Source organism: Pollicipes pollicipes, unplaced genomic scaffold, assembly GCF_011947565.3.
Source record: "Pollicipes pollicipes isolate AB1234 unplaced genomic scaffold, Ppol_2.1 Scaffold_2555;HRSCAF=2994_pilon_pilon_pilon, whole genome shotgun sequence".
Taxonomy (NCBI): domain Eukaryota; kingdom Metazoa; phylum Arthropoda; class Thecostraca; order Pollicipedomorpha; family Pollicipedidae; genus Pollicipes; species Pollicipes pollicipes.
The window spans coordinates 25,246,269-25,268,269 of record NW_023596136.1 but is presented as its reverse complement, the minus strand read 5'-3'; the positions used below and the strand labels follow the sequence as shown (position 1 = coordinate 25,268,269).

Genomic DNA, 22,001 nt, shown 5'->3' with positions numbered 1-22,001 from the left:
ATCGCAATATTGAACGTGTTCAGTTATTGTGGCCAAAGTATTCCCAAAGACCCCAGACTTTTGGGGTGTGTAATGGTGGTGGCAAATCGCCTATACGCCTGTTTGATCTTCTTGGCCCAGTCTTTCTGAGTGTAGCCACCAGCGTGTGATATTTGTGACTGGGTCTAAAAACGGTGGCGTTTGCCACTTCTTCATAGGATACAAAAGCTGCTATGCTTTGGACAGTGTTCTTTTGGCGTTAGATGTTTGCTAGACGGTGCATTCGTCTACACCATGCAGCTTGTTTCGCGTCCTCACGTGCTCTGGCTTCCTAGATCTGCCAGCAGTCCTTAAAGCACCTAAAATACGGCTAACCTGTGCTCTGCGCTTGAGCGTGCGTTGCCACACAAACCCACATGTTTTCCCAGTGCCTGGTTCTGACCCGCGCTGTTCAGCTCCTTTGAACTTCGTGCATACATTCATCCACATATGAATACATGTAACAGATTTGGCAAGTACGGGGAGGGGTACATACATCGGAGGCCACTATGTGGGTACGCCTCTAGGTCCAGATATAATCCAGTGAAAATCGTGGCTAGTCGAGCCTGCCGGGACGGGCCACGGCAGCTGAAACAATTCTGGTTAGTTCATATTAAGACATGTCTTGCCTGCATTCTCGCTTATAAGGGCTGGTTACTTCCCCATGATTTGCCAAGGTTGCGGTGCGCATTCAAAGGTTGTTTTGGTATTTGACAAATGCTACGACTTGTAGAGCGAACGCTCACCATGGCGTTCATGATTGCGGTGGCCGGCCGCGGAAACTTGGCAAGAAATTAAAAGGAGTGAGGAATAGTTTTTGACTACTTGTTTGACGCATCTCTTACCATTCAAAGCCGGAGGGTTAGGTAACGCTAACAACTGTGGAAAGGCGCCTGCGCTTAAAATTGAGCGCAGGCGCCTTTCCTACCTACCGTCGCCCCCTCTCATCTCCTCTGCATTCCACGTCGGTTAAAAAATGTCCTGCTAGTGTGCTCCATGCGCCAACTTAATCCTGGATCCAGTGTTGGTGTTTTTAATTTCAAGTACAATTCGCGCTGCTTTCGCTCGTATCCCACACGTTAGACAGCTGTCTGTCGCCGGCCGCGAGGGGTTCGGTAGAGCTCTACCAGTCGGCGTCCCGGCAGCGCCAAACGAGGGCCAATCAAAACCGACCGTCGTCACGACCAATCAGCTGTCGAATTCACTGACAGCCGGGCTTTCGGCTGATGGACGGAGCGGCTTTATCGAACCATTTACGGCCCATCGAAGAACGGCCCCGCTTATCAGTACACAATGCTTATGGTAATGCCCTTTCAAAAGCGTTATTTGCCGTGTGAAAAGGCCCCACACAGCGGCCCTTGCGGAGCCATATTGGGCGACGTTTGGAGGGCGTTCCCGCGCGGAGAAGATCCTTTGTGCGCTGTGCACGTGCACACGTCTCACCAGCGCGCCTAAAGCCGGCCCTGGCGGGCATCTGTGGAGGTGGTCCATTCAGGCGGTCCCCGTGGCGACCCTCTCGAGTAACACCGCTGGGGTCCGCACAGCGCCGTATTCTAGCAGTTTGTCAAACAGAGGCCGCGCTCGAAACGGACACGTGGTTCTTGCGCCCGCTGCGACGGGAAATGCGTTAGCGACGCCTCAGAAAAGAGGATACTTTTCCTGATGAAAACATGATTCAGGGCAGAGCACCACGAACAGACAGGCCCACATCGTGACAGCTTCGCTGCCAAAAGGGGCGAAAACACGATTGTCCAGGGCGCCACTCAGCGCCTCTGCCAAAACAGACATGTGCTTATCACACTGGTACCGACCGTGGGTGGCATTTGTACGCTGACACAGCGGGTCACCCTCGTCTGAGGAGGTACTCGGCCACTGAACGGCAGCAGCTCCTGAAGAGCGGCGCCGGACAAAGGCCGGACCTGCGCCCACTCCGCGGCGTGTCTCCCACGGCACGGGCTGGCGGCCGGCCCCCTGGCGGCGGTGACAATGGGACGGGCCGGGCAGCAACGCTGCGTGCCGACGAGCGTGCGTCAGTCACTACAAGCCGCGGTTTATAATGACGTCCACGCAAGCCGCTGTTTAGAATGATGTCGAGCTTTGGCTGGAGACGTCCACTCGGCTTTCGGGCCGAAATTCGCCGTTTTTATCGGGTGTATTCATCTAGGCCGCTGAAGTTCCACCGATCCCGCCCTGTTTTGCCAAGGTGGATACGACGGACAAACGCACCGCTTGTCCACTCCGGAGATCGTCTCCTCGGCCCGCTGCCGACTGTTCAGCGCATTACTCGATCATCCTCCACGGACGGCCCCGCCCCTGAGCCTCCCCGGCCGCGCCGGCGGTGTTTTGGGCCCGCTCGGCCGCCCGAGCGCCCCGCTAAGTGGCCGTTATCGAGTTGGACCGGGCACCAACTAGTCATTACGGCCCGGCTCGCCAGCCCGCTGCTGCCATTAAAGTCGGACTCAAAGTGGCTGCCGTCGGCCGGCCGTCGCTTTGTTGTGACATACCGGCGGCGGGGCTGGCGGAAACAGCAGCCAATCAGCGGCCGCCGGCCGGGCCGGGCGCACGACAGCGCTGGCCGCTCTGGACGGAGGCGGCGGGCAGGCGAACTGCGGCTGCGGCGGACGCCGGCGGGGCACCCCAGGGGAGTAGCCAGGATGGAGTAACCAGTAACGCGATTGACGGGGACAAAGGTCTGATTAATTGCTCCGGCTCTACTGACGTCTCGCCCCAGACATTTTGTTAAACTAAGAGATCATTGGGATGAGTTTTGGAGGAGAGCGATGGAGGTGCTTTTCGAGTTTTCGAGGCGCGTTTGGAGCCAAATAGACATTTTCTTCGAGAGATGTGGGTGGCCTCCACGAGCTCTTCCTGAGCAGTGGAGCAGAACAATGTATCAATAAATTATTTCCAAAAACACGGTGACCTCCAATTGACAGACATCAGTATGAGCATCTCCTAGTGAAGGTTTTGCTCTATCTCCGAAGGACTGCGGCTAGAGAACGAACAATAAGACAGCATTGTGCAATGCGCCAGAACGGTATTGCTGAAAACATCAATAAAATTAAAATTGCGCGAAAACTCGTCGCTCGCAGCAACAGCTAGCGTACTCAAAGTGCTACTTCCAGTCTTGTTCTGCTCGCAGCAAAGTTTCATCATTTTGCAACACACATGGACCAGTGTGCGCCAGACCATCGTCAAAAAACACCAGTGGTTTGAGAAAAAAAATGCCGCAGAAGCAGCAAAAATTTACTTTTGACAAACTTGTGGGCATTTACATACTACCTTGGAAAGTAGAAAAGCACAGTTTGTCCACCTGTTTTGTCTGTGAGGACGGTATTTTCCCATTTCGCCCCTCTCTGGTTTACACCGTGTCTATGCCTACAGCGGGAGGCAGTTCACGGACTCGCGTTTGTGGCGGTTGCGCCGTGAAACGATAAAAAATGGCCTCATTCACAAGTGCGATGCAGGCTACCTGCCTCAGCAGCCTACCTAACAACCACTCAGAACGTCAGTGACCTGCAATCGCCTGCCCCTACACTACTCGGACCTGCCTCTGCACTACTCGGACCTGCCTCTCCACTTCCTCGCTGGTGTTCCGGATCCGGGGGCGAAGCCAAGTGGGGGGTCCCCACTACCATGAGCCAAGATGTTTGCACTAGGTACTGGGTATTTGCAGGAGGCTGGTCTAAATCCACAGCAGTTCGGAGAAACTTGGCATTTCATCTGGCGGAAACTCTGGCTACGGGCCTGCTCGGATCGTGACCTTTGTGAGACCCACGGGCGGATCGGAGAGCTTGAAAGGCGATCCGCTTCGATTCACCGTTTGTCAGGTAAGGTATGAACCAACTGCCAAGGCTGCAAAACTTCTGGTCGCGATATTCTTCTTCCGTAAATTCCGAGATCCGGGGCCGCCGGCTGAGACGCCACCTGCGTGCCCCTCCCCCCGGACCCCACTGCCGCCGCGGAAGTCGGCCGTAACCAGATCCGCCTCGGCAGAATGCAGGGCGTCGTCAGCTGTCAGGCCCGGCGGCTGTCGGGACCCGGCCGATTGTCGAGCTGTCGGCGGCCCGTCTGCCCCCCGGCCCCCTGTCCGCCCCGCTCCTGCTCAGGGGAGCGGCTGCAGGCGGTGAGCGGTGCCCTGGCACGGCTCGGGCCCAGTGCCGGCGGAAAGGACTGGGACCTGCCGGTGCAGTGAGAGGGCCGCGTACCGCGCCGGAGACGACGCAGAGCGCAGCGTCGGCAGAGGACGGGGAGTCGTTACTGCAGGTAACGCAGGGACGAACGCCGCTACTGCAGGTAAGGCAGGGACGAACGCCGCTACTGCAGGTAACGCAGGGACGAACGCCGCTACTGCAGGTAACGCAGGGACGAACGCCGCTAATGCAGGTAACGCAGGGACCTGGCCCTGTTACTGTGGGTAATGCACAGTCGCATGCATACCGTGTGCGATAGCGCGGTGGGCGGTAAAATCTCCCCAGATTTTACCCACTTTCTTCTCGGTGTTGGGGGAAGGGCCTGGGGCCGATCCAGCCCATCTAACTGAATGGGGAACACACCCCTGTCGCTACTGCAAGTAACAGGGAAGCGGTGGCGGCGGCACAGGAACGCAGGGCTCGACTCTGCTACTGTGGAGTCAAAACGCAGAACCAGATCTGGCCACGGCAGAAAACACAGTAAAGGATCACGCTACTGCAGGAAGCAAAGGACCGGACCCCAGTAGTGCAGGAAGCAAAGGACCGGACCCCACCACTGCGGGAAGCAAAAGATCGGACCCCGCTACGCAAGGGAATATAGGACCGAACCCCGCAGCAGCAGCAGCACGGAACCAGGCCGGCTTCTCCGGGAGCACCGAACTGGGCGCCGCTACTGCGGGAGCACGCAGAGCCGGCTTTTGCGGGAGCACCGAACTAGACGCCGCTTCTGCAGGAGCACGGAAGCAGGTCCGACTTCTGCGTGAGCACCGAGCTGAACGCCGCTTCTGCAGGAGCACGAATTGGACGCCGCTCCTGCGGGGAACGGGACCGTACCTTGCTGCTGGGAGATGGATCCACCCGTTTGGAACTTTTGAAAAGTTGATATAAGATTTCAGCAACGAGAGCGGATGCGTGCTAGGCAATCTCGCAGTCGTCCGACCCGTTGGCGGCTCAGTAATGGCACCGGTAGTGACCACCGACCCCATTTTTTAAACAGCACCCAACAGCACTGGATGCCACCCTAGCTGAGAGAGATTTGGACATGTCAGCTACACAGGTGCATAGTCAAGTTCACCGCAAATAATGTCAACAAGAAAACCTGGCTATTCTCCGAAAACTCTAGTTCCATTCAGCTGCAGTGTTGGTCAATAGGAGGGCGTCCGTTTCGTCGCTGTAAATGGCCGGGCCTGGCGGGGCCCAGACACGGACAGTTGGCAGGCCCAGCGGAGGAGAATGCAGACGCATGTGGACCCACGACCACATCCGTCTAGATTAGAGCCGTCTTGGCGAGCTCCTGTGGCCTGACGGAGGCTGTTCTGCAAGAAATTTATGGATACTGCGAAGGCACTCGTTTTATCAGCATGCCACTAAAACCATCATCCATGGAATTTCTTCAGGTCCACAAGCTCAAGGTGATGGGCTGAGGTAAGTTGTTCCGTTCGGGACCGAACGTATTATGTTTGTGGTTGTAGCCGTGCATAGACCAAAGTCGGAAGCAACTGCGCAACCTCATCAAATGTATGAGTTTTCGTTTCTACTTTTGAGTGCGTCCTATACTTGCGGAGTGTGATCAAACATAAGCTGCAAGTAAGGAAAACATGACTTTCGGCGGTCTCAAACTCTTTAACAGTTGTGCCTCACAAGCACGGCAATTCGGAGGGTTGTGGCAAAACAAAAAACTAGGGTCATGAGAATAAAGAGGGAAGTGCACGTTGGGAAAATGTAGGCGGTGAGCTAAGAAAAAAATTCCCAATTTTAAGCAAATCTAGATTGGTGGCATAGCATTGGTAGATAGGCAGCATGATGAAAGTCTGGCAAAATAGGCGTCCCCGTCCCCACCCCTCCTCAACTGCACGAAGAATTCCGCCCTCTTCCTCCGTCTCCTGTTTCAGGGCGCTTTTTCTTCCGCTCCGTGACCACAGTGCTCTCATTTTTGTCACAGGTTCTCACAGGGCGGCTATAAAGTATCATAAGAGGCAAAACAATCTATCTGCGGGAAAAACGAAGCATGGCACACGCAGCTTCATCGGTCCGCATCATTATCTTCGCCATGCGCACACATTGTTCGCCCAGTGCTAGTCCAGCTTATGGTGCCTACCATCGGCCATGGGTATTGTTGTGGCGTAGGTCGATCAATCAATCTATTTCACATGTCAATAATGTCATGTCATTTGTCATGCGACAAAACATGTCAATATTGGACTCCTCACACATGCTAGCATCTTACGAACACAATTTTTCCAGTGAAGGCATGAGCAAGACGGTTTTTAAAACTCTATATTTATATCAGGTACATAAATATTGTTCAATTCCTAGGCCCCTTTTCCATGAGATAGTCTATGACGTGCAGAACACGTGCTTAAGCACTTCACAATAGAATGCTTTACTTTAGTTCTTGTGGTGTACTTGAGAAACTTGGCTAATTTGTGAAAAGATTTCGTTCAGTTGTATTGAGCGAGCGAGTGGAGTGAGCGAACGAACGCGGTCACACGAACGAGGCCAACGGAGAGTCCGTGTTGTCTGCTGACTTGCTTGTTTGTTTTGGAAGAAGTTGTGAATTGCTCACAATCGCAAAACGTATCGCGCCGTGTAATAGCTCAGCGGAATCATCGGAAGATTACACTGTGCTTAGGCTATGTCAGACCTTAATATTCTATTAATTTATGTTTACTACCTATGTATAGAATACATGTAAGGAATGACATTCGATGCCTAGGGTGCCATTTCATCCTGCAAAAGCTCGTGCCATCTTGTTGGAGGATAGTCTGAGTCAGATTAGGAGTTGTTGGTGTAGGACAGAAACCCTAGGTTAATCCACGTAGGACGGATATAGTACTTAAGTTGCATATTTCAGGTGGTTAACAGATGAATCAATTCTGCGAATTCTCACACATCCAACGCACTGTATTATCATACGAGTCTGTTGACCAATTGTCTGATACAGTGCGTGTCGGGCTGGGAAACAGAAGTGCAGAAAAACAACTTTTTAAGCAATTAAATAGGCAAAGGAAATCACTTATTACGTCTCGCCCATGCCATGCATGCTCTCGCCGGTAGTTCAAAACACTGGCATTGGTGAAGCCTAAGAGATGACGCGTTTGTCCCGTTTCGGTCTAATATTTGTAGCATACTGGAAAGTTTTAGTTGTCGTTCTCCCACCAATCAACCGTATTTCGTGAGATACGTTGCCTACAAATAAGGATTCAATGTGATACCGTCAAGAGTTCCCGCCCAACACGGTAAAATTGCAGATAAATGTTCAAAAGCTGCATAGTGCCTGCAACAGGATGCAAAATAGGGCCAAAATTCAAGTTGTAAAACTGAATCACAAAAAAGCGGAATGCCTGCGAACTATTTCCAGCTTAAATGGTGAACTAAAGGATTAGACCCTGGACCCACTTGTAAATAATTATTTTAGTCAAATGCACAAAACATCCCAGGACTTGATTCACATTTACCCGGCATCTCTTCCTTTGTCAGAAGCTTGCTCTTTAGGCTATCATCATTCTGTGAAACTTTTGTTTTTCATAGGCTTTTACGCGGCATGTGTCTGGCAATTATGAATGATGATACCTTTCGCATGGCGAAGCGAAAAGATAGCAATTTTTCCCGGTTCATATTTTGCTGGGTGTAAGAAGCTACTAATCAGGAGCGTTACCTTCTGCTCGTTCTAGGAAAAAAGGACTGCAGGGCTGGATTTTTTAGCTGGGATTGTACATATGCGTAGTGTTTTCCTCCTCATTCTCCAGCCGTGGGGACAGCGTTTGGACGGCCACATTGTAGTTAGATGTTATTAACTTTTTAAGGCAACAGCGCAAACACGGTCCTGCAAAAAATCGAACATCCGGTCTGCCACAGGCATGGCAAACGATCTTGTGACACGTCTGATCTACACATTATGTAGGAGACACGTCTGTATTTTTTTGGCGGGCAGATCTATGTTCACTGAAAAAAATACAAAGCATAGATACCAAGACAGATATTAAATTGGACAATAGTTTCGGTCGACCCAGGACGTCATGACGCTATGAAACGCATTCAATGAATGCACCACATACCGCATCAGCTGCTTGCAAGCTCTTCCAATACGCAGACACACCCTCAGCTGACAACGGCAGTCATTTTATGCAAAGTGTGGCATTCCTTCTGACTGCGCTTATCGCAGACCTGGTTTAACGAATCTGCAAGTTATAGATCTCGCGCCTCGTTCGTCGTCTGCACACCATGAAAGGACGTGCCACTACTCATCGTGATCTGCCAGGTCCGACGAATTTCAGCAAAAAGGAGACTCAGAACCACGTGAAGCTTTCCTCTCTATGCAAATGACGTACTATTTGGGCAAAGAACATTAGAGCGTGTTAAACAGGTGCTTTTCTCGAGCAAAACTGCGAGATGATTCGAGATGTCCATGGCAAGGCATGATTGGAAAGGGGATGATTCGGGAGCATGATAACTGTGGAGGCTGACGCACTGGCGTTCCTAGAAATGTGGTAATTACAACATTCTTCGAAGGACAGGTATTCGGGTGCCCTTTGCAATAACTTTTTGTGGCAATCTCCATCCGTTCAGGTTTCAACGCACAATCGTTATCGCAATGAAGTAGTTCTTACGGCTCGAAAGAATATGGACTTTACTGACGGCCTGTTATTGTACCAAGGATGATGCAGGACGTTATGTTTGGGTAACGCATGCTTTACCCCCACAAGAATATGCATAACATACCTACCGAACATGATGCAGGCCCTTATGCTTAAATGACATCTGAATTACCGCCATAAAAATAGATACAATATTGATGTGTTGCCTCTTTTCCTCTGAATTGCATCGACTTTTCGCAAGTCCGACACCGAGAACACTGTGCCTCGTTATCGATTAACCTGCGGCGTGGGATGATATGGAATACAAACGCGCTCAGTTTTGTCCTTTCAGGTGCGTTAGTTCTTGTCCGACGAAGTTCATTGCTATCAAGATATGCAAAAGAAGCCCCACCATCATTCAAATAAAAAAATGACACAGACCGATGACTTTGTGCCACAATTTAAACCATGGATCTTTATCAAAGGTGGGGACATTTTATTAAAAAAATGCGAGTTTGGCGAATACGACTAAAGAAAGCACGATGATTGGGAGAGACGTGATCCTGGCCACTATAAACGCACAGGTTTTCATTCTTTGTTTTTAACGGCCAAGGGCACGGCTCTATCATCACATTTTAATTAATTGTGCTTTCCAATTTCTTTCATGAAATTCGAACAAAACTGTGAGGCGATTCGGGGTGTCCATAGGCGGAGCATAAAATATGGCAAGCGCAGAAGCTGACGTACACAAATGTGAAAGTTGACGCACGAAAGCGTAGAAGCTGACGCACGCATGCCCTCAAATATTCTCAAATTTGATAAAGATCTTTTCATTAAAACATAGCCCACAAACGCATATCGCTTTGCTTCAGTTTCCTTTTTATCACGATGAGGTTACGGCTATGTTCACAAATCCAGACATGTAATTCTCGCTTAAAGCTGACGAATGATTCGAAACGTTTCTGACTGATTTCCTCAACGGCGTCTTGCTAATTTACCTATTCGCTAAGTTTCATTTGCCGATCGTCGAGATGGAAGAAATTGGCTGGAATACGCAAGGTGCCTCTGAAGTTCCCAAAGAGCCTTGTTTTTATCTGCTTCACTTTCCTGGCTACTTACTTTTGAAGGCTGACTTTTTTCCTTTTTACTTTTCAGATTATTTTAAACCTTCATAAATGACATGCTTGAGGCTTTATTAGGTCAGTGATATGACCATTTTTCTAAGTCTTGCATTATAATGTCATCTATAACCAGGAACAATGCAAGCCCTCTCAAATTGAGGAGACGATAGTCACTTGTGGTCGTTTCTTTCCAGTTAATATTACCAGGCCAAATAATATTTGTCTACAGCAAGATAGGACCGTCGCTCCCTCCCGCCTCTGGTTGCTACATCCCTGCCCATAAGAACATGCCTTTAAAAAAAATATGCAGACAATGTAATATCCGCCTATGAGCATTGCGAAAAATGTTTTGATTCGTTCTTTTCTAACCAGAAAGCAAATCAGGAAACTTACCGAGACAAAAAGAAGCCCGTTATGCGTCATTTTCCGTTCAAAATGAGCCTTCTCGGACACCCGTCCGATCGGCCGCAGCGGAGCGGCCTGCCTGGATTCTTGGCCGGCGGAGGCTGGATCGAGCCCTGCGGAGGCCGCGCCGGGTCCCGGCGGGGCGGCCTGCCTGCGCCCCCAGCCGGCGGAGGCCGGACCGAGCCCTGCGGAGGCCGGGCCGAGTCCTGGCGGAGCGGCCTGCCTGCGCTTCCAGCCGGCGGAGGCCGGCCCGAGCCCTGCGGAGGCCGCGCCGAGTCCCGGCGGAGCGGCCTGCCTGCGCTCCCAGTCCGGCGGAGGCCGGGCCGAGTCCCGGCGCAGGCCCTGGGCCGGCGTCGTCGGCAAGGCCGGCGGCGGCCATGCTGGAACGCCGCGGGGGCCGCCGCGGGCGTGCTCCAGTTTAACCAGCTCGTTAGCGCCCCTTTTACGGGCGCCCGCATCTGAATAGGCGGCGTCGATAACAAACCACTCGTCTGGGCCGCCAAAGCCGCGCGGCGCGACGGAAAATGGCTGGCTCCACACGAGTGCTTAAAATGGTGCGAAATGACCGAAACAGCTGCATCTGTCGCACTCGTGGCCGGCAAATACCTCCTAATGGTCGCACCGGCCCCACTCCTGCACAATGGAGCAAACACTTAAACCGGCTCGGGAAAAAGGCACTCCAGGTGTTGTGCGCCGCATAATTATGGGGCAACGGTTTCCTGCGGTGTTTGGTGACACAGCGCGTGTTTGCCGACTGCGGTGAATTGCGTGTTGTGAGTCAGTAGCACTGTGCGGGCTCGTGTTTAGCGCATGATTGTGTGGGCCGTCATCAAAAGATATTATGTGCAACAGGCACTGTGAAACAAAATTTTAGTGTTTAGCTTGATGATACTCGCTTGCCCTATCGTGTGTCTGTTTTCCTCAGTGGGCGGGTTGACAGTAAAAGCTTCCCTGACTTCACCCCATGACCAAAGTATCATGCGTCAAATGCAGAACACTAATTCATGCTACTACCAAAACAACCAGAACATATTTCAATGAACGGCGCTGCCTCAGCAAAAGGGTCAAGCTACATTATGTCACCCGATGCACTTGCATGGTACACGGTGCACTTGGAACTTGGGGTCTTTTCGAAATAAAGGTTGTATGGTTTCGAGATGAGGATTTTGGTATTCCTTCTCTATGTGATTGTGGTGCTTCTTCGGTGCGCCAGGACCACACAGGTGCCCAAGTGGGCAGACCCCATGCCCCCCCCCCCTGGATCCGCCCCCGGTGCGTCAGACGTTGAGCTATGATCTACGTCATCATGGGCTTACCCAACATATACCACGATCATGATTTACACTTCAAGTCCTGCATTAATAGTCATTTTCCATCCTAGCTGTCGAGAAGTACGCCTCTTTACGTGAGCTCTTCACAATGATTTCCGCTTGAAGCCCAACTCACTGTAAAATTCAAAAGATATGCCTTGAACTTGCGCAGAATTGCAACATTTAGAATAGGTCACGACTGAAAGCTTCTGTTGACGACACAGGAACGTCGCGATAGTCGAGTGTGCCAATGCCATCCTGAGCATGTCGTCTTGACGCATTGCAAAGCACGGTAATTGCGCAGCCCTCGCGATTTTGGAAACGCACACGACTGAAGTGCTGAATTCGTCGCCGCTCGAACTGGCGCAGCGGATCCTCCCGGCTTGCGTGCTGCGGCCAGTTGCGTGTCACGTGTCGATTCCAGTAGTTTGGACTCATCCACTCGGTTGAGTGCACAAAACCACGGACACGACAGGTCCCGCCGAGATTTGAACTCGGATCGCAGGATTCAGAGTCCTGAGTGCTAACCGTTACACCACGGGGCCGGTGACACCAGGTCTGTCGGCAGGTAATGTACCACCCAGCACGCCTACCATTACGTGCTGATCATCCAGGCACGTAACGCCCCCGCTGCCAACGCATGTTCTTCCGGTATAAGCGGCTAGACATACCACGACTAGCTGGCTTAATCAGGCCGTAGCTATGCGACTTTACCAGACAAAGGTCAGGATGCAAACGGATCGTGTAAATCGAATCCTATCCCATATCAGGGGCATAGTTTCCCATTCACTTGCCCCCTCCCCTTATTTTGGGAGAAGAATCACACAAGTCCGGTGAGAAACATTTTTGTGCATTTTTGGTGCAGGTTCGGTAGTTTTCCCTGCTTAGCCTCCATAACTTATTTTTCAAAACTGCACACCTCATCCAGATTGATGGTAGCCAGCCTACCTGGCAAACTGAACCGTGTCAAAGGCACTGGCATGGGGCATGGACGGAGGTGCCACCCCTTTCATCACATGAAGCATGTGACGTAAGACCTGTGACGTTAACCGTGTCAAACGCACTGGCATGGGGCATGGACGTAGGTGCCACCCCTTTCATCACACGAAGCATGTGACGTAAGACCTGTGACGTTCCATGAAAATAAGTTTGTTTAAACAATAGTAATCAAAACTGCTCTTTCCTTCTCTTCACTTCTGATATGTCCCCGCTCTCTTTTGGACCTTATATTTCTGGTACAGATACGTTCCCAGATCACGTGAAATATATGTGTCCGATGACTGCTTCCTGACATTGATTCCGTGGAATCGTTTGCATAAGGTAGCTCTAGCATGACCAAACCGAACCAATGGTACGTATGTAGTGGATGGCCGCTCACAACCGTGCTGGGATTAGTGACCGCTACAATAATGTCCTATTGCATAATGTGAAACTAGGGTGGAGACGTCCAATGTCCATCTGAACCGGTTGTGAATGATAGCATTCACATGATATCATAGCATATAGGGCCGAACCACGCACTGGATCTTGGGAGGTGCCAAGGTCCGTTTTGGGGTGAAGTTCCAAGTTTGTCACCGATTACCCGACTATCGAACAAAAATAGTGCCATTTGGCGTTTTTGACAGTCTTGGGGCAGTTTTGTTGATGATGCTCTTGTCACGCTGGACATGCTCATAGATAACATAAATGGTGTGGGCGATTTGAACCCAATCCTGGCCAATCAGCTAAAGGTTTTATTGGATTCCGTGGCTATTTTTTCGCCCACGACCTGATTTAAGGTCAGGATGGCCGAGCGGTCCAAGGCGCTGCGTTCAGGTCGCAGTCCGGTTCTCCGGGCGTGGGTTCGAATCCCACTTCTGACAGGCACTTTTGATCTCGACACTTTCGCTGTCACAGTTACAGATGGCATCAAACGGTTTTCCAAATCATACTACTTTTCCTTTATTCCAGCGCATCTATCCACCGACACTGATATTTAAGCTTTGTGCATCTGATTCCTCCGAACATGATCCTACAATCCTCGGGCTGCGCAGGTCGAGACCCAAAATGTCTCAAGGGTTCTCATTGTCATTGCTATGATTTGACGGGGATCGTAATATGAACTTCACCTTCACCTGTTTGTTGATGAAGTAAAAAATCTAGACCATGTCATAGCTGTTATTCAAGTATTGTGTGTTCTATTTGCTCGCGCTCCCTTCAGTCAGACCACGGTCATCCAGACCTGACACGAGCGCTCCGGGACGGTGACTGTCTTAATCCGCGAGGCGAGCAGCCGGCGCCGACCCCGGTGGGCGGCGCCGTAGGCAGTATACCGTCGGTCGGGGCAGCGGCGTACCGAAGTACAGCAGCACTGGCGGCGCGAGCAGGGGCAGACTCAGGCGCACGCCAGTAACATCACGATACAGTTATGACTTGCTCTCACCAAGCATATGGCTCATGATGTGGCAATATTATTTCTCGTGCAAAAGGAGATAGATTGCTGAAGAGCGAGACTGTGTGCTCATTGAGTGTTGAACAATGGCTTATCCTGGAATTAGCAAACCAAAGAGCCTGGATTACACAATGAGAATGTCCCGAATATCTCAAACGATTTGCAATTTGTGAGTTATTTCCGGTTTTCAGGCACTTACATCCTTTATAACAAGATTTTGTGGGTGTATTAGCCAAGCTCAGACCATACCGGGTCGGAGAACGTAAGTTTTCAGTGGTAGCCACAGCCGTCACTCTCGTCATCCTGCATTCGGGCAGTATCTGGTGATTCGGACCGGCCTTTGCTGCCAGGTTAGATGTTGAGGCGCGACCCACGTTATTGTCGCGTGACCACCCGACACACGTCACTGTTCCCGAACTCTTGGGTTCTAGTAAATAGATCATAGGTAATAGACCTTTCCTTTCCAATGCACAGTTGACAAACACACTCATTGCTCGCCTCCGTGGCGTTGATCTCAGCTCCCATAACTCAGCTTGGCGCTCACATAAAAGGGAATGTTTCACATCTGAAGGTATGGCAGCAGCATAAGATATGATGGAATAGGCGCACTTATAAATATTGGTATGCTTTCAAGCGGGAAAGATTGCTCTAAATAACACAACCTCTGTTTAGTAATATGCTCTTCAGTGCGTCATCGTTTGATTACGTCATCGTGTCCTTGCACAACGCGGATTGACAGCCAGTTGCCTGCACTTGTATCTGGGAAATCGTGCTCACCAAGCATCAGACATCAACCGCTCGTCAATCATGTTTTTCTTGGCCTTGATCGCCGCATACCCAATGGAATGTTAGGATTTGAATGACGTCATTGTGATGCCATGGATGCACGAAGTGACCTTGAAATAATCTCCCCAAACTAGTATCACATCTTCGGGGCGTGTAGCTTCGGAAGCTAGAGGGGTTCAGGTCTTAAGAAGGGCAGATCTGTGAACTGCACCGACTGATCTTTAAGGTGGGTTTTAGTTCAGAACCCCATACAAACGTGGAGCACCCCCTTTAATGCCATTGTCGCGTCCGACGACTGTCTAAACCGGTGTCCCGCCGCGTGGTCGCCGGAATGCGTGGCCGGTCAAGCTGCTGTGGCCGATCGAACTGCGTGCTTTGCCCGGGGCGATGTCTGACCCGAGCCAGGGCGAGGTACGCGGGCTTGTGATTGGTCACCGGGTAGGGTGCACGCGGGGTCACCTCAGGCCGGTATATCAGGTGTCCTGCCTCAATCGGACACTGTGGTTCGGTCAGTTCAGTGTGTTCGGGAAGGTCGCCAATACAACTGTGGCTTGCCACAACCTGGGGTGTTTAGGCTGAAGTGAACGGCGGTGCTTGACGGCAGTGAGAGGCAGCGACCTACAGGAGTGCAGTGGTACTTACAACAGGGAATCCAAGTTGTGAGTGCACTGGTTGAATCCTCATCCAGTACACTGAGACCCCGCGATGCATCAGCTGTCATTCCCGGAGGGGGGGGGGGGGGGAGCGTGCATGGAGGAGGCGACCGTGGTGTCTCGCCATCGAGTCATCGGGGCTTAGCCCGGATCCCGCGTCTGACTACCGGGGCGGCTGCAGTGTCTTGCCATCGAGTCATCGGGGCTTGGCCCGAATCCCGTGTCTCGCCATTGAGGCGCGGGAGACGGGGTTTCCTCTATACATGGGGTGCAGGCAGTCGGTTTCGGTTTCCGTCGCCATCGAGGCGCCGAATCGTCAATATATTCGCCTGGTTTCAACGGCCTCGGCATCGAGGAGTCAAGATCGATCGGCTGTCTCGCCATCAAGGCGTTGAGATCAGTCGGCTGTCTCGCCATCGAGGAGTTGAGATCAGTCGGCTGCCTCGCCATTGAGAAGTTGAGATTAGTCGGCTGCCTCGCAATCGAGGAGTTGAGATCGGTCAGATGCCCTACCATCAAATAATTGAGTTAGCCGGCTGCCTCGCCATCGAGGAGTTGATATTAATCGGCTACCTCTCCATCGAGGAGTTGAGATCGGTCGGCTGCCTCACCATCAAAGAGTTGAGATCAGTTGGTTGCCTCGCAATCGAGGAGTTGAGATCAGCCGGCTGTCTAGCCCTCGAAGAGTTGAGATCAGTCGGCTGCCTCGCCATCGAGGAGTTGAGATCGGTCGGCGGCTGCCGCGGGCGCTGAGACACACCTAGTCCTGGAGACTTATAGATTGACGGATTGTAAATCCTTTTCTTGCTTTCCATTCTTTGTTTTCCTTTGCACCGTTTCCGATGTGAGATCTCTCCACCGATCGCCTAAGTGTCATTTTTGTGACGCCATCACGCAGTCAGCACAGTGTCGTCAAGCGCTGTTTGCGCGACCAAGGACAGCGTTGGTGGAGGCCGTTTCTAACCATCAAGTACGTTTTTTATACGTCCGTTGTTACGTTCCTTTCTATGTACTGTATTGATTAAGCGACGGCTCCATTTCGACCCGCAATGACTTAATAGATAAATCAATGGCTACAACACGATCAAGCCGATTATTCGTGCTATGCTCAGCTGCCCACGCCAGGAGAACACGTCTTGGCGGACGAAGAACCTGAGCAAGAGCTATTGCATGCCTGAATTATCACCATGAAAAATGGTGGGATCATTTGCTGCATGCTGTTACAACGCTATATGCAGGTCCCGTGGTGTAACGGTTAGCACTCAGGACTTTGAATCCTGCGATTCGAGCTCAAATCCCGGCGGGACCTCTCGCATTTGTGCCGTTTTGCATTCAACTGCAATGATGAATCCAACGTCACCGGAATCAACGGTTTCGTGGTATGTAAGCGGAAATAATCTAAATGTACAAACTGGGGCGGTGCAGACGTCAGAGCTGTGCCAACTGCGCATTGTAAGAGATGCGCGCTTGTCCTGCTGCACAACATGCAAAGCCTTGGCACGCCAAGATGAGCGCACAGGTGATATTCTACACCTCTGTATAGTCGCGAGAGCACAATAAGAGGGGTTTTTAGTCTGCAGCAGTCAGACTCAATGTTGAGATCGTCTTCTGAGGAGTTCTGGTACTCAACTCAGGAGTGTATGGGGCGGAAAGGGACAACCAGGTGATGCCCCCACCCCAAGATGGCCAAAGTCGAGTAAAAATGACGCGGTTGTAGACCCTGAGTCAGGAATGTAGCTTTACAGACATGAGTTGGAGGACTGCACATCGGAAAAACTATCTTTTATATACGCCAACAGACTCGTCTCCTCTGGATTTGCATATCTTCTTCCTAAGGTTGGGAGGGGGACTAGAGTTGGCAGGACTGGAGCCCCCCCCCCCCCGTCCCTTTTCCCCAGCTGGGAAGAAAACTAAACCCACGCTTGAAATGTTGTCCAAGCGAACTTTTTGGCGAGACTTCTCTTAAGTAAATGCAGATAAAAGAAAGCAGCTCTGAAAATTTGTTTCAAATTAGAACACCTTTCCGGACCTATGCTCCCCAAGCCGGTGTCGCCCGCCCTCTCCATAGACAGTGTTCGGGGTCCGCCCTTGCGTGAACTTTTATTCATAACCTCCTTGCTTTGAGCCCGAGTAATAGTGCTTTCTAAATAAACTATACGTCATCTGGCAGGACTAATCCACATCGTTTGTGCAGCACACTACGTTGTGTAGCTTCACGTATGATCAAATGAACTACATTTGTAACATTTGCCAGGTCTGGCGCTGAAAACTGAACACTTCAGGGCAAAATCAAACCGGGCTGACGCAATTTAGTTAAATGTATTGGGAACTAAACAAGAGCCCCAATAAAAACAACGTAAAATAAATATAAGATATGATATAATATAATATATAATAACATATAATGTATAATATAATGTGAAATAGTGAGGATTGGATGATTATTTAAAGGGCTGGAGGATTGGAGGATTGATGAAATAAGTAAGGATTGGATGAGATTAGCGACATTAACAACGCCCAGCATATATGCGTGCATGTTAAAGAAGTTCTGGCCCACTTCGGCAGAAGAATCTCGATGTGAGCTCTGAACTAGCGTTTGGAAGCGCGGATCAACGTCACAAAGAGGAGCAACGGGTGTCTTTCGTCAGTTTCTGGAAAGATGAATGGCTTATCTACGTGCTAGAACATGAAAGTGCACACGATGATCGGTGGCGTACGCAGGCCGGTCACGTGACGATGATCGGTGGCGTACGCAGGCCGGTCACGTGACGATGATCGGTGGCGTACGCAGGCCGGTCACGTGACGATGATCGGTGGCGTACGCAGGCCGGTCACGTGACGATAACGTGAACCACGCCTCAGTGTCTGGTATGGCAGCAAAGGCCAGTCGGGTTCATCGGACACGGCACTAATGCGCCGTGGTGAACGTCACGTCTTTTGCTGAAAGGGAATAAACATTGAGTCAAAACGAGTGAAAATTGATTCTTGATGAACAGTCATCAAGGCCCTTGGAGATCGCGATGTTAGTCATGCCTTTGTTCCGGTTGGAGCCGTCCAGTGGTGTCACCAATATGGACGTTTATTACCTTTATTACCCAACCAGAGCAAATAAATCCAAAGCCATAGCCGACAAGCAGGCCTATTTTCCACCCGCGCCGGTCAGTGGTGTCAGGATGGCCGAGCGGTCCAAGGCGCTGCGTTCAGGTCGCAGTCCGGTTCTCCGGGCGTGGGTTCGAATCCCACTTCTGACAAGCGTTTTCTAGCCCAAGTTCCGTCCTTTCAATGCTCTTTCCAATGCAGCTTACCGCTTGTCCATCACATGGAGGGCGCCACATCAGTGTTTAAGTGATGTTCATTGCGGCCCTCCGGGTGTGATGACAATCCTTGGCCGTGGCAACTGAGACCCGTCATGATTGGAGATCTATTTGCTCCGCTGCTAAGCATCGATTGTGGTAGCTATCCGGGTTTCATCTTCACTTCCTTGCTGATGAACGAAAAAGTGGACTATGAGCATCGTTATCGTTCGAAGAGAGCACACCACATTTTTTAATTTCGGTTTTTAAATTATACGCGTCCGTTTTGGTCGGAATGCTAGTTTTCTCAAAATCCTTCTCAATAACTCAGAATTTCGATTTGAAGTAGGTGCTCCGGCAGTACGACTGTCAATGGAACATCTGCCTACCACCATGGAAGCGATATTTTTCATATGGCTCGTTTTTTAACGTGCGTGTTCTGGAATGTTTCACATCCACTGATTCGTCAAAATGCCTGTGTAAAAAAGCTACCAAATTTTGAATGACATGCCGCTTTTAAGGCCACAGGCCCGCAATAAGCGGGTAAAATGAGATCAAAAGTAGCACCTCCAGTCAGTTTAACAGCACTTTCCAGGCTGTATCGTCCTGTCATAACAATGGCAGTCACGACAACTGCAGTTGTCGTAGACTAGGTCTACACTCTGGGGCTACCAAGAAATAAAGAAGTTAAATGCGGTGACGAATCCTGACAGCGGTGACGAATCCTGAGGTGGATTCAAAATAATTAAAATAATGCTCTCGTTATGCATGAGTGGTGCTGCAGTGGCATTACCGATCCCAATCTGTAGAGGTTTATGGTGCTCAGGTTTCAACAAAGTTTTGCTATATCCCCCGAAGGTGGCACACCCCATTAATGTCACACAAATCAGACTCAGAGTTTAACAAGAGGCTTCACATGCAAAACGAGACTGGTTAATTTCCTACGAGTGTGATCCAAGGTTATGACACTTGGCGACAAATCAAGTCAAAGCCATAGCCGGCGCCGAACCCAAGTTTTTGCCCGGGACGGATATGGCAGTCAGGATGGCCGAGCGGTCTAAGGCGCTGCGTTTAGGTCGCAGTCCGGTTCTCCGGGCGTGGGTTCGAACCCCACTTCTGACAGGCGTTTTCAATATCAAACTGTTCTGTGTTCTACGTTATGCCCTCTAACACTGATCCTACACTGACGTTCACTGCATGCTATTCATCGTATGCTGCCGGGCGCGTTTATAATCCTTGGTTACGAAAGGCTGGGCCCATTCACGTCTTCCGCGAGCCGTCGCTCCGCATTTATGGTATTGGCGATCTGTCGTCCATCAACGTTCAGTTGTTCGTGAGAAGAAAAACACAAACAAACAAGGTTGATCATGAGCGGCGCTGTAGCTTGCCGTCACCAAATTCGGCTCATGATTTGACAGTATGCTTTTGCAATAGGAGACGGGCTGTGTGTTTCCTACGAGCTGAAACGCAGATCCAATGAGGCCCCCTAGTCCAAAAAATATATAACTCATTTTGCCTTTAAAGAAGATGATCAGGCATACGAGAAGTTTCTCACATTGGTGTTTATCCCCTCTCCCAAACCCCAGTATGTCGTTCACGTAAATATTTTTGCTCAACCTTTGTAACAAAGGCGGCATGAAAAATTTATAAATAATAGCGTTAGCCCTCCCATGTATGTCAGCTGCCCATCTACAGCAGCAGCAGTGGCTTGCAACATGGCGTCCCCTGGGTAGCTCTGAAAACTCGTATTTGTTTTATATTATCACAACATGGCTTAGAGAACGAACTTCATTGCAAAGCTAGCATTCTTATAAAACTCTATCTGCTAGCCTCGACTAAAGGATATACTTCCTATTCCGTGGCATGCTGAAACACACAACAAAATTTTTTCAAGACCTGCTTTGAGTTGCCATGCCAACAAAAAGCACCTTCTAGAGTCATAAGTGCTGTACATCAGCGATTAGTAGTACTTTCAAATACTTGGTTAACAGACAGAATGAATTGTTTTGATGGCTATTCTGAGTGCTGTTTCATGCGCGTACAGGCGTTCCTTCTCGCTCAGTTGTTCATACCTGGAATTTAAGAAGCTGTGTTTGTACGATTTGAACGAACTGACCTATATGTTTGGTCCAGTTACAATTCCCTGCAATCTAAATCAAGCTTAGTTTCTGACGTCCACGTACTTTAAGCTCAGTCCTGAGATGCTGCTAAATGTGACATGCTTTATTTTAAACCAAAACGAAGATGTGGTCGGGGTGTTACCCGTCACTGCACCTACTAGACACTCAGAGGGCATGTGGGAATCGTCGTCTTTCCCTGGGGTCCCATCCCATATTCGTCAGTAGAAACAGACCTGTATCGTGGCATGGCTACAGCTCATCACTGCGTTCACTTGGCTGCGATTGTGTTCCACCTCCTTCGGCATCCTCGAGCCGGCACCGGGTGCTTCACGCGGTCCGAGGCGGGCTTTGCGTGGCTCCGTGTTGGCCCCAATATATGTGATGCGGAGAGAAACCTGCTTGCTGACGTCGGTATCCGCTGCAACCCCGACGGTTAGTGAGAATATTAGGCCTGCTGGCAGCACTGGACCGGAGGTCGGTGTAATATTTGACCTATGATGTTCAGAAGTTGGCCCAGGCAGGCAGGACACAGGATCTTCGTGTCACTTTTAAGCTAAAAAGTTATCTCCAAGTTCGAAGCCGCTCGTTCGTCCAGCAACGCGACAATGCTATCAGCATGGTTTTAACGGTCACAGCAGAACAACCGCATCGCCCGAAATTCTAGGAAACAGATGACCTACAGATAGATTCTCAACTTTTTGTCTGATCTTGTCTTCTACCTTCGCTGGAAACCACGTTCATGGGTTCCGATTGGGCCATCAGGAGTGTTTTTCCGAGGGTCGATGGGCATCTCACTTTGCACGGTTTGGAGGACTTCTCACGCACTTTTCTAGGTTGCATCTCGCCAATGGACATCCAGCATAAAAGCTGTTTCCATGACCACAGTGTACTTCCAAAGAGCAGAGCTACAACTTTGGCTGGTCGCATGGTTTTCGCCACGTTATACGCAAACACTGACACGTCTTTATAAATGCTGTCTTCAGTCATCTGACGTATACTGACACGGGCGGGTAGTTGGAACATGCACCGTCGATATGAGGCTTAGCAGCGGCAAGAACTCGTGCGGTGCCGCTCTGAGGAAAGCGAGTCCTTTG

At 50.5% G+C, this 22,001-nt stretch overlaps 3 non-coding genes across 3 annotated transcripts; all 3 read left to right on the top strand.

Annotated features, from left to right (window-relative positions):
* Positions 1-13,402: 13,402 nt before the first annotated feature.
* Positions 13,403-13,486, top strand: TRNAL-CAG (transfer RNA leucine (anticodon CAG)). The gene has a single exon. It is a non-coding gene; the product is annotated as a tRNA-Leu (tRNA).
* A 5,175-nt stretch (positions 13,487-18,661) lies between these two features.
* On the top strand, positions 18,662-18,745 carry TRNAL-CAG (transfer RNA leucine (anticodon CAG)). The gene has a single exon. It is a non-coding gene; the product is annotated as a tRNA-Leu (tRNA).
* Positions 18,746-19,825: 1,080 nt separating this feature from the next.
* On the top strand, positions 19,826-19,909 carry TRNAL-UAG (transfer RNA leucine (anticodon UAG)). Its single transcript has one exon. It is a non-coding gene; the product is annotated as a tRNA-Leu (tRNA).
* The last annotated feature ends 2,092 nt before the right edge of the window (positions 19,910-22,001 follow it).